The following is a 12,841-nucleotide window of genomic DNA, read 5'->3' on the forward strand; positions in this document are numbered from 1 at the left end:
GCTGGTTGGCTGCACTGCTGCCTCTTGATTGGTTGATGGAGTTGATGTTTGTATAATGAGCTGTGTGATGGCCTTGCGAGTTTTGTTGTGGAGATATCCTGGATCTCGTGCTGTAATCTCCTGGGTCGTTTGTTTTGTAATGATCTTTTTTCCATTAGCCTCCCGTGTTTTAGCAGCTTGGGTAATGGGTTGTGTGATGGCCTTGCAAGTTCTTTTGTTGTGGTATCCTGGGTCCTGCATTGTAATCTCCTGGGTCGTTTGTGTTTTGATCTCTTTTCCATTAGCCTTCTGTGTTGTAACGGCTTGGGTAATGGGCTGTGTGATGAACTTGTGAGTTTTATTGCTGTGGTATCCTTGGTCTTGTGCTGTGATTTCCTGGGTCGTTTGCTGTGGTGCAACTTCTTGAGTTCTTGTGGTGTAATTTCCTGAGTTTTCTGATGTGATATCCTGAGCGGGTGGGTATGATGTAGCATTCTGGGTTTTGGTCTGGCTTCAAGTTTGGGATCTGGGTCTGTGTTCTTGGCGTATCAGCTTGCTTGGTTTTGGGGTCAGGGTTTTCCTGTTGGTTTGTCCAATGTATGTGGCTGGGCAATTGTTGCATGGTATTTCATAAACTCCTTGGTTTTCTTGCTGGATCTTGTCTTTAGGGTTTCTTAGGATGTTGGCTATTTTTTGGTCAGTGCCGAAGTCTGTCCTGATATTGTGTTTGTGGAGAATTTTGCTGATTTTGTCTGTGGTGCCTTTGATGTAGGGGAGGAGTGTGATACCAGCTGTCGCACCCCCGACCCCAAAACAAACAAGCTGACACCCGCCAATAACATAGACCCAGACGCCAAACTCGAAGCCAGACCAAAACCCAGAATGCTACATCACAACCACCCACTCAGAATATCACATCAGAAAACTCAGGAAATTACACCACAAGAACTCAAGAATTTGCAACACAGCAAACGACCCAGGAAATCACAGCACAAGACCAAGGATACCACAACAATAAAACTCACAAGGTCATCACACAGCCCATTACCCAAGCCATTACTACACAGGAGGCTAATGGAAAAGAGATCAAAACACAAACGACCCAGGAGATTACAATGTAGGACCCAGGATACCACAACAAAAGAACTTGCAAGGCCATCACACAACCCATTACCCAAGCTGTTAAAACACGGGAGGCAAATGGAAAAAAGATCACTACAAAAAAACCGACCCAGGAGATTATAGCACAAGATCCAGGATATCTCCACAACAAAACTCACAAGGCCATCACACAGCCCATTATACCAACATCAATTCCATCAACCAATCAAGAGGCAGCAGCGCAGCCAACCAGCCCAGAACACCAGCCCCCCCACACACCAGTATTTATAGAGAGATAGCAGTTCCGATCACACACTGCTTGCACTGGCACCAAGCTGAAAGCACCAGCCTGAGGATGGCAAGTGGGACCTCGCTGAAACGTCGCCAAGATACTCTTAATCTTACATGGGAAAAGACCCGAACACACCTAGACCTACATACCTGTACCCGTGAAAATCTACGAAAATACATACATACATATATATATATATATACATATATATATCATGGTATCTACTGAAATACAATTATCAATAAATATTTTCCACTATCAAAGTATAATGGTTTGTTCATATTAGGGTATGACATGTTCCAAAAGACTGAGATTTTGAAAACATTTAGCATTTAACCTAAGAGTCCTGCTATATTAGAATAGATATTTTTTAACTGAGGTTTGTTGGCATAAGTAGCAAGAAACTCAGGAATTCTGCCATTCATACTTTCCCTGTTTATTTCTTCCTCCTTCAGCTCCTGTTCAACATTTATATGAAGCCACCGGGTGAGATCATCTGTCACCATGGACTAAAGTATCACCAATATGCTGATGATACTCAGCTGTATATTTCAGCCTGTGGTGAGTTAAGTGATGCTGTTATACTGAAATTGAATGAAAGGTATTTACAACTGCTTTTCAGTTGCAGCCGTCACAGTGATCATGTGGTCACAATTCAGAAGCTTGGCAACCCGCTCACAAATACAATGTGGTAGCTTTCTGTAGTCAGGTGATTGCCATTTGCAATGTTCACTGCCAGTTTCCGACAAGTAAAGTCAAGGGGGAAGCTGGTAGGAGATTGCAAATAGTGGTCGTGTCCACAGGATGCTGTGACTGTGTGGAATTTGTCTTATGATGGAGTTGGAGATGGTACTGAAAACTATCATCTTCCACACTACCTTTCTGCTGTCAGGAAATGTTTATACCTGTCACCGAAACATAATCATTACCACTTCTGGCATTACTAGATACTTTATTAGATTTTATAACCTACTGCCAACTATAATTTGAGTAACTGAAAAATATGGTGCATCCTGTGTTCAGATACACGCCAAACCAAACATGCTTAATTTGGAAGCCACACTTCTAGGGCTACTTATGAAAGGAATTTGAGGTCATATACTGCACACTAATACAGTAGATTTGCATTTTAATCATTTTATCAATCCTGACCTGTAATTGTTATATAATAAGCAAATTATGAAGCTGCCTTCTTTTGATTCACCACCCTTACAATTTATTAACCACAAATTACAATTTGAAGCTGATGTGGAAACTTCTCCTCTCCTCATGATGGTGCTAAATGGCAATAACACTTAGACTTATATACTGTTTTACAGTGCTTTACAGCCCTTTCTAAATAAATTAATCCTCCTTTTTTATTTTTGTTATTTCACACATTTCTACCCTGCCACAGTTACACTCTTGGTGACTTTTATATAATATAAACTTCAATAAATATAACCATGGGTACAATCTTCTCTAAAAACTATAATATAGGAATACAAACAAAAACAGAAGTTAAAATGGCAGGATAAAATGATAACTGCATGGAATAGCTGTCTGATATCTCTGCCTTTATATAAAAACATTATATAAAAACATTAATAAGGAGGGAGCTAACCTAATCTACTATTTATAAGGAATTTACAAGCCGAAAGAAAGTTTTTGGTTGTATGCTTTATTGCTTACAGATTACTATTTACAAAGCTCTAAGACATCTAAAAAAAACAATACAATCAAAATTCCTAATGGTCTTCTTCCCTGTCTTCAGTTTCTCTCTGTCTGAAATCTGGGCTAGTCTCCATAGAGCCAGGCACGAAACTGCTAAGATAACTCTGGCTAAAATTGGCTTCCGGAAGCTCCAGTTGGTGCAAAATGCAGCGGTCCACATGGTTTTATGCAGACCCTGGTGTGCACATGTGTCACCTCTCCTGAAGGAGCTGCATTGGTTGCCAATTTGCTTCCAGGTGCAATTCAAGGTGCTGGTTGTCACCTTTAAAGCCCTTCATGGTTTGGGTCCAGTTTATCTGAGGAAACATCTCTTGCCAGTGACATCTACCCGACCCATTAGAGCGAGGAGGCAGGGAATGTTGCGAGTCCCACCCCTGAGGAAGATACTCCTGATGGGACCTAGAAAAAAGGCCTTCCTCCTGGTGGCTCTGTCTCTCTGGAACATCATTCCCCCAGAGATGAGAATGGCCTCCTTATTAATACCATTCCAAAAGGCACTGAAGACCTGGTTTTGCCAGCGGGCCTGGGGAATCCAGAGAGAGATGGAACCCATCAAATGGCTAGTGTGATCCGCTGTCGTCGGGGGGGGATTGGTTTTTGGTGTTTTGTTTTGTTTTTTTGTTTTCCCAAATTTTATTCTATTGTACTTTACTAATTTATTTGATTCTTTTTGTTAGTTTTTATTGTTTTTATTCTTTGTTTTAAATATGATTTTACATTGTATAAGCTGCCTTGAGTCACCATGGGCAAATAGGCAGCAATATAAATCAAATAAATAAACAAAAATCAACTAAACCTAAACATTCTAAAATCAAATGTACGTGTTTCATAATTTGAAACTGCTTCTTTATTTAAAAGAACCACAGAACTGAAGAGAATTTACAACCATGTATATATATATATATACATAAAAAGGGATTGATCTATACTTCCCTATATTTTTTTGTTATGTTTAATATTTTAATTGATATTGCATGTATCTAAGAATAGTACAAGATCTCTTCTGCCCCACAACAATCCTGTGAGATAAGCTGGACTAAAGGATAATGACTGGCCCAAAGTCACCACTCAGGTTCCTTGGCGAGGCTGCATTAGGATCTCTTACCAGTCCAACATTTTAACTAACTATAGAACACCACACCAGCTCTCTCACTGATCACTTAGGGTTGTAGGGAGTTAAATGAGCAATTAAGTCCTCATCCCTTTCAGACAGAGATTCAATTTAAATTAATTTTGAGTTGATCAATTCAGTTTTTTGTTCTCATGTAAATGGAGATAGCCCTTTAAAGGAACAGGGCTGTATACCCTTCTCTGGTTTTCTTCCATAAATAAATCTAAAAGAATGCAGACTATGTAGCAATATATTGTCATCTAGCAATTTTCCTTTTTTGATTTTCAATACATTAGATAGATTTCAGGCCTATCTATCCCATCTGTTCCAAACAGCCAATAAACAAGACAAAACTGCAAATCTTTCCACTTGTATGGACCAAAGCCAAAGATAAACAACACAAAACTCTCTCCACTCACCAAATGGGGAGGTCATAAGCACTGTGCCTTTTACTTTCTCACATATGCACATACCTGGTAGAACAAGACAATTCTGGCCAAAATTTCAAGAAATGAACTCTTCTAGGCAAGTGCCAACAACATATATTGTTTCCTTTGTATACTTCCCTTACAAAAGGAAATGTGCACCAGCACAAACATCTTTTATATGGAGTCTATGAAGCTTGACATAATATAGCCACAGTTAAGCCCTGTGTTTTGTAAAGCAACAATGTCAGGTGTATCATGGACCGCTACTCCCATTATCCTACCAGCCAGGCTCACTAAGGATTATGGGACTTGTATTTCATTGTAGAGATAGTTCTTGAAATATGACCGTAATGGATATTGCCATTACAGTTGCATGTTGTGATTGTCGTTAGTGAAGTATCTCACCTAATGACTCCCCCTGGTCCTGTTTTACCCAATGAATCATTAAGCAAATGCCCTGGTCTTTAAGTGGAGCATAGGATGCCTCAGGGTTTGGGGGCCCTTCGAGGCCTAGCACAAGCTCAAGCCTACCTCTTGGCCCTCCCAAGGCCTTCCCCCACACATCCTGAGACATCCTGTGCACTGCTTCCTGCCTCTTGAGCCCCCACAGTACTTTTCCCATTCCCATCTTGTCTCAGGCTTTAGGCCTGATTCCCACCCAGCCAGGCCGAACATCTTCCTCCTCACCTAGTTTTAGAAGAGCTCCAAGGCCTTCCAGAACACTGGAATGAATTGCTTCTTTCTGCAGCTGCATTGCATGGTTCCAAAAACAGCCAGCATTTCATCCCGCCCACAAAATGGTGGCTGAGTTCCGGTTGCCACGGTGTGGCCTAGGGACAAACCACTTCATTTTGGTGCCTTAATGAGGTTTACACAGCACTACAGTATCCAGTAGCTTCTGCAGCCCTACAGATATTGTTAAGGCAGCCAAACAAAGCAGTTTGTCTGGAGGCTGCCATTTTGTCCCCAGCCACAAGCAAATGTAATAAAATGGCGACCATGTCAAGGCTACTTCCATGTGGCCCACGAACACCTGGCCTTCCCTCTTTCCCTAACAGGAGAACCAGAGAGATTCAAAAGGTAAGTACAATGGGTGATGGGCATCCTCTCATTAAGTGATCTGTAGTCAATGTTCATTAGTGGTCAGTGGTGATCTGTGAGCAGCAGTCAATGTTCATTGAGCGATCTGTCTTATCTCAAGGGCTACTATCGGGATAATGCCAAGTTAAGGAAAATAACTATCAGGCAACATGGTATCCATTTCTTCAAAGTCACCAGTTCCCTGATCCATTTCTTTATTTAGATTATTATTGTTTAAGTAGAAGCTCCCATATTGTGAAGTAAATACCTACATAGGATAGCATCATTTTTATGTAGCAGAAAGCTTTCAGAACCTCTGTAGGCCCCACCTCAGAAATAAAAAATAATAGGTGACTCTTCTGTACAGGGGAGTTTCCTATATTCCTATTTCTAGCCAGAACTTTGACATAAAGTACATCTGTCCAATGCAGGAAGAAACAAAAATGTGGCGAAGTCAGTGGGGGTTAATAGTTCTAGTTCTCACATTCAGGACACACCTGCCATCTAAACTTGCAACCTCAAAAACTTTGCGTCAGTTCATATTTACAGGAAATGTACAACAATTATGGAAACAAGTTTTTAAAAGCTCAAATACCTCCAAGTAAGTATAGGGAAAAGTTCAAAAAGAAAAGAGAAAAGATAGCTTTCTGAATCTCCCTCAACAATGAAGTTTCCTAATTCTCCATTTTACTATCGTTAAGCCACCACTTTGAAACATTTTTATTCTCACAAGCTCTTTCATGAAATGAACTGTAACAAGTAATATTTTTACATGCTGATAAGGGGACTGGTTTATCAGGCTTTGCTGTGCCATTAGACTAGTTATTATTATTTTGAAATGATAGACTGTCTGGAATCAATCCTATCTAAAAGTAATCACAACTAAATATCATTATAACTCTTATTATTTTAGTTGAATTTATATAGCTGTCCATCTCATAAAATGCGACTTTGGGAGATGCACAGCAATCAAATAACAAATATAAAAATAGACAATTTAAACATAAAATCCAGATTAAAATAAAAATTATTTTTTAAAAAAACATATCAACCCTTGACAAATGGAGAATAAGAATCGGCACTTAGAAAAGGAGAAACTTGTGTTTTATTATGTGATAGATTCTAATAACTATCAAAAGAATGTTTGTTTATTTATTTATTTTGTCAATTGCTTACAATAGGTATAAGTAAAAACATAGTTATGAATACATGGATACATATAAGAAAAATAAAAAATAAAAGAAACAACTGGACAGGGACGGTATGCACGTTGGTGTGCTTATGCACGCCCCCTACAAACCTCTTACGAAAGGGGTGAGGTCAATAGTAGACAATCTAAGGTTAAAGTTTTTGGGGTTTGGGGAAGAAACCACAGAGTCAGGTAGAGTATTCCAGACATTGACCACTCTGTTGCTGAAGTTGTATTTCCTACAATCAAGTTTGGTGTGATTAACCTTGAGTTTGTATCTATTGTTTGCTCTTGTGTTGTTATGGTTGAAGCTGAAGTATTCATTGACAGGTAGGACATTGCAATATATGATTTTATATACTATACTTAGATCGGACCAAAGGCAGCGTAGTTTCAGGTTTTCTAGGTCTAGAATTTCAAGCCTGGTGGCACAAGGTATTCTGCAATGAGTAGAGAATAAATATAAGTTGTACTTGTTTATGAAGGAGAAAATATTAAGTTTCAAATTACTTTCCCACAACTACCTCAGTTGTTGCTGCTAAGTAATGAGTCTGCCTGTCAATAAGACCATGTTCATTTATGACTTGGGGACAGATTAACAAGAGGATCTGCTACAGATATATGTTTCCAAGATCTGGCTTAGCAATGTTGTAGATATTAAATACTTGTGTCTTCCTAGGTTTCCATCACAGAAGGAAAGAGGTCACTGCAATTATCTTTAGCAAGGTCCTTATTCTGGAGCTTGCAGTGTCACCATACTAGTATTCAAGTTCCCTCCATTATTACTGCAGCAGAATTTCAATTTCACCCTGCAATCTGTCAGTCTGGTTAAGGATTTCATAGCCACCTTGACAACTATAGACCCATCCCAGCCAGTTTCAGGACTGATTTTCATAAGCTGAGGCCTATTTGACCTAGTTTTTCTTTGGAGCAGTTGCTATGTAATATGAATATGGCAGACATTAATGAGTTATTTTCTATGGTCAGAACATTTCCTAGTTCAAGTGACCCTGGTTACCATCCAAAACTTCTCCAGGATAGCAAAAGCTATTTTCTCACGGGCACCTGATAAATCCAGAAAGGTTCCAGAGGGTGCTTAGGGATTTTCCCAGCAATCTGGCAGAATAATTTTGTCAAGTTTTAAGGTCAGTCAAGCATTTAATAAGATTGCCCTCAATAGCCTTTTTGTGGATTCAAAGGCACTTTGGCTTACTAAAGAACTTCAGGAAATAGAGAAAAACAATGTCTGAAAACAGAATGTGAGCGTAAGAGCTCATGCCTGAGACTATACCATGCAGTTAAAGACAGTGAAACACTTGCAATTCCCCACCCTTACTACAACAGGGTATTGTCCAAAAACATCTTTATTTAAAACTATGCAAAACTTTCTTGACATGTTAACAGAAGCAGCTATCATCTAGCCACCATGATGCTTTTGCACAACCCTTTATTGATAAAACCTGCCCAAGATAAAGCCTTATACTCTCATCTGGGATTATTTTCAGTTTATAGACTGATGAAATGGTTAGGAAGATCTAGATCTATCCTGGTTCCTTTGATGGCCTGGGGACATATGAAAAAAATAGGCTTGGTAAATAATCCATGGCTCTTTTTTAGAAGGGGGGTATTGTAACTAATGTCATTAAGAACATGTTGGTGTACCCTCTTTTTGAAAAATCAGTAAGATACTGCATAAGATTTCTAAGAGAGATCATAAAACTGTAGATGGAAAACGTATGCCATTCCACAACCCATTCAAAGGTGCTGTTCTTGCAACACGGTAGTAATAACATTATGCAAATATTACAGAAAGTAGATCCACTCTGCAATATTTTAGTCATATGCAAGCTTCTAAAATGTAACTGATTTCCAGCACTTGAATGTTAGGCAATCAAAGCAATGAATACTTACATAATGAAGCAAATTCCAGATATATTATAAATTTAGTATCTTTGTTTTCATACCATTACCCTGAAGAATTACATGCACATTTTTAGGAATATACCAGATACTCAGCTATTTAGCTTTGTAAATATGCTTATGAAAAGTATTACTGTATAACCTTACTAAAGTGTTTCAGGCAGACAAGGGCTGGATGGAGAAGTCTCAATATAAAGGAAAAAGTATCAATATTTTCACTCACCTACGCTGAATCTGCAATTAAGTCCTAACAGGCTTAGACAGAAAGCCAATTTGTTGTAGTGGTGAAGGCTAGAAACCAGGACATCAAGAGTTCTAAATCTCGTTTTAGGCAGAAAACCAGTTACTTTCTCCCAGCCCTAGGAAGCAGGCAATAGCAAACCACTTCTGAAAAACTTAGCCAAGAAAACTGCAGGGATTTGTCCAGGCAGTTTCTGAGAATCGAACAAAATTGAACAAAAGAAAAAAAAGTACTTAAGTACAGTCTGATTTATAAAGATCTGTCACTATATAATTCATTATTTCAAAATAAATGTTTAAACATGCCATGACACTTAATCTTGAACTCCTTAGTTCCCATCTGGTAACAACCCACAGTGAAATCAGTATACAGCCATAAATGCTATGGGTTCATGTGCATATTCTTCCATTTTGTTTTTTCGTAGCCCCTTGTTTCGCTTCTATCAGATTGAGATTAAATGTTACTAGATCATTTTCCACAAATTTCATCCAAGATCTTTTTTATTTAAGCTGATCACTTTTCAAATGGGGCATGACTGGGCCAGCAATATGAAAGTTGGTATGAGGCCAAGCAACATGTGTATCCAAACCACCATATTTGGTGTTCGATTAGCTATCATACATTGATTGCAGCACCATTCTTTTAACTGTTTCATTTTTATTTTGCCATAGATTAAATCCTCTAATATTGCAATGGGCAGAAGGAGCTGCAACCAAGACAACAATCAGATAAAAGAAATCAGAGTCTGAAACAGAGTTATAAATTGAATAAGCATCTCAAGCAAGACTTAGTTGTCACCAAAATAAAGGAAGGGAGGGGAAAGCACATTCAGACTTGCTATTGTAATTTTGTATTCTGTTATTATAATTTTATAATAAAACTAGTATTAGCATGCTTGACTTTGGTTTCCTAGTCTCTTCTACATTAAATGGCTGGCACATATTCAGCACTAGCACCACATCTGAAAAACATTGAATTTTGCTATCATCCTGAAGCAAAATCCAAAATTTTGCACCATATTTCAGCAGCATGGGTTGTTTTATGATCAACAGAACAATGTATCTGAATAGGAATGCCTACGTTGCTTTTTTGCTAGAGGCATCAGGTTAGTGATCCAAACAATGGGATCACCTGGCAAATTCCACTGTTGGTATCACCTGTAACAGTTAATTTTTATTCTTGGACAAATGAATCCAAGCATTTAAATTGCTCAATTTGCTCTAGTAGAATTAACATTTATGTAACCAGGATTCTGCTCTGTCATAATTTGCATGGCTAGTGGTCAGGAATCATAATTGTAGATCACAATATATCGAGGCCACTAGGTGGTTTATCCTATAATTTAGATTTATTCAGGAACTATAGCTCAGCAACAGTCATGTGCAGAGTTAAAACTGTATACATGAAATTTAAGATCACATAAAACACAGTTTCCTCAAGGGTATTTTATACTGCTGTTAACTGATTTTAAATACAGTTTCAACCAAACCTCATTTACTACTAAATTTGACAATACAGAGGCTATACATCTAATTCTCCACAGGGAAAAAAGCTCTTATGTTAATGGGCTTTAAAAAACTGCTTTATGATTTCTAGCACTGATTTCATGCATAATACAAGAAACGAGCATCAATCATGATCAGTTCACATGTAAGAAATAAACAGTAAAATTAGGATTTCTATGATGATACAGGTAATTCCCGACTTAAGACTGTAGCCAAACCTGGAATTCTGTTCATACATTGCTTAACTCAAATTTATGACCACATCCTGGCTCTCATAGATGCAATCATTTTAAGCAACCACGTGGGTCATTAAGTGGATGAAGGGAAAGAACTGCCTGCTGAAGAGATGCACATAGTTCCCCTCCATGCCACTGTAGCGCTGAGCTAGAGAAAAGAAGCTCAGATCTTTGTAATGTAAGCTCTCAGCCCAGCACTGAAGTTCCCCTCCTGCTGGAGAAAGTCTGTCCCAGGGGAAGGATACTGTAAAATCCCCATTCCCTCCCCACCCCACTAACCTGCTTTCCAGCTCTGTTCTCCTATGCAGGCAACAAAAGAAGACCCAGCCGATCACTTGGAAGGCAGATGGGGGCGGGGCCAGTCAGAGGTGGTATTTGCTGGTTCTCCAGAACTGGTCAGAACCTGCTGAATATCCCCTCTGGAATCCGCCCTTCCAAATGAGCAAAACTGGGGTTGCTTCTATTTAAGAAGAGCAGCAAACTCAAGCCTATTGTTAATCTAGATTCTATGTGCCTTGTCTTTTGTCTTGAAATTTTATGTTATTTGATGACTCAACTATGATGCTTGGTCCCTTAGATTTTGCTTGACCCTTGTGCCTTATGGTTGTGATTTGGACTCTCTCTCAAGGCAAGCTTACTGGTCTTTGAGAGACTTCATTTCTCTTATTTCTATGCATTTCAGCATGTACCTTTTCTTTGCCACTTACTATTTCTGTGAAAACATCGTAGTAAAGTTTGTAAATCTCTGGGTGTGAGAAAGTCATTTCATGGCCTAAAGCAGCACAGTATCATGTCAGGAGAGAAAAAAATAAACATTGCAGAAAAATTACGGTATGAATTAAAACTGCTAGTGGATATATGTTATGAGAAACGAACTGGAATTTCTGATAATTTCCAGCACAAAAAAAGTGGACAGGAAAGAGGGAGGGATATCTTTTTATGGTGGATTGCCTGACCTATAGACATACGTTAAAGATTACTTTTTAATTATCTTCCATTCAAATGTCTTTCTCCTTAAACAGTATGACAACATAAAGATGAACTAAGACATATAGAATTTAGAAAACAGAAATCATGCAAATTCTAAAAGGAAAAAAGCATCTGTTTATTTACAGAAATTCTATCAAATGGAAGCAAAATATACAGGTAGACCTTGACTTATGACCACAATTAAACCCAAAATTTCTGTTGCTAGTTATTACGTATATTTGGCCCCCTTTTACATTTTTGGCCAAAATTGTTAAGTGAATCTCTGCAGCTGTTAGTAATATGGTTGATAAGTGAATCTAGATTCTGCACTGAATTTGCTTGTCAGAAGGTTACAAAAGGTGATCACATGACCCCAGGGCACTGCAACTGTCATAAATATGAGCCAGCATCTGAATTTTGCTCATGTGACCATGGAAAGCTGCAACTGTTGTAACTATGAAAAGTGGTCATAAATTGCTTTTTTCATTGTCATAACTTTGAACAGTCACTAAACAAATGTTGTAAGTTGAGGACTACCTGTAATGCAAGTAATAAATATAAGTGCATCCTTTCCCCAGGATATTGGTATTTTACAAAGGCATATTTGACAAAAAAAATCTTCATTGTTTCCTGTAAATTTCAGTGTGCAATCTAAATGCTGATTTTTTGGTATCTTTCAAATAAGTTAATCAAACTGATCTGCCTGAAAACACATCCCTATGAGAACACCAACATTCAATGCCAACAATGCCAACAAGATGATATTACAACATCAGCTAGGTTTGACAAGTGAATAGATTTATTATTATTTTTCAGCTGTGGTATAATCAAAATGGGGGAGGGAGAGTGATTTTTGCAATTGGGATGCTTGGCAGACTGATTGAGTATCATGACTAACTCAGCAGCCTCAATATAGTTGTTAAAAATGAAAGAAGAAAATGGACTTCCGGTTTGAAGGGCTTCGGCGACACACAGGAATCCGCGATTGTGCACGGTTTCTGTTTGGGCTCGCCGCTGGAGCGCACCGAGCCGGCTGATTTCGGGGCTAAGCCACCCCATAGAGGTGGTGAAGAGGGG

The 12,841-nt window shown here is 38.6% G+C and overlaps 1 protein-coding gene across 2 annotated transcripts in view; it reads right to left on the reverse strand.

Annotated features, from left to right (window-relative positions):
* Positions 1-12,841, reverse strand: part of BRF1 (BRF1 general transcription factor IIIB subunit) — a 224,071-nt gene that overhangs the window by 184,203 nt on the left and 27,027 nt on the right. The window lies entirely within an intron of this gene.

The sequence above is a fragment of the Pseudonaja textilis genome, chromosome 1 (assembly GCF_049901715.1).
Source record: "Pseudonaja textilis isolate UNSWEBS1 chromosome 1, rPseTex1.2, whole genome shotgun sequence".
NCBI lineage: Eukaryota > Metazoa > Chordata > Lepidosauria > Squamata > Elapidae > Pseudonaja > Pseudonaja textilis.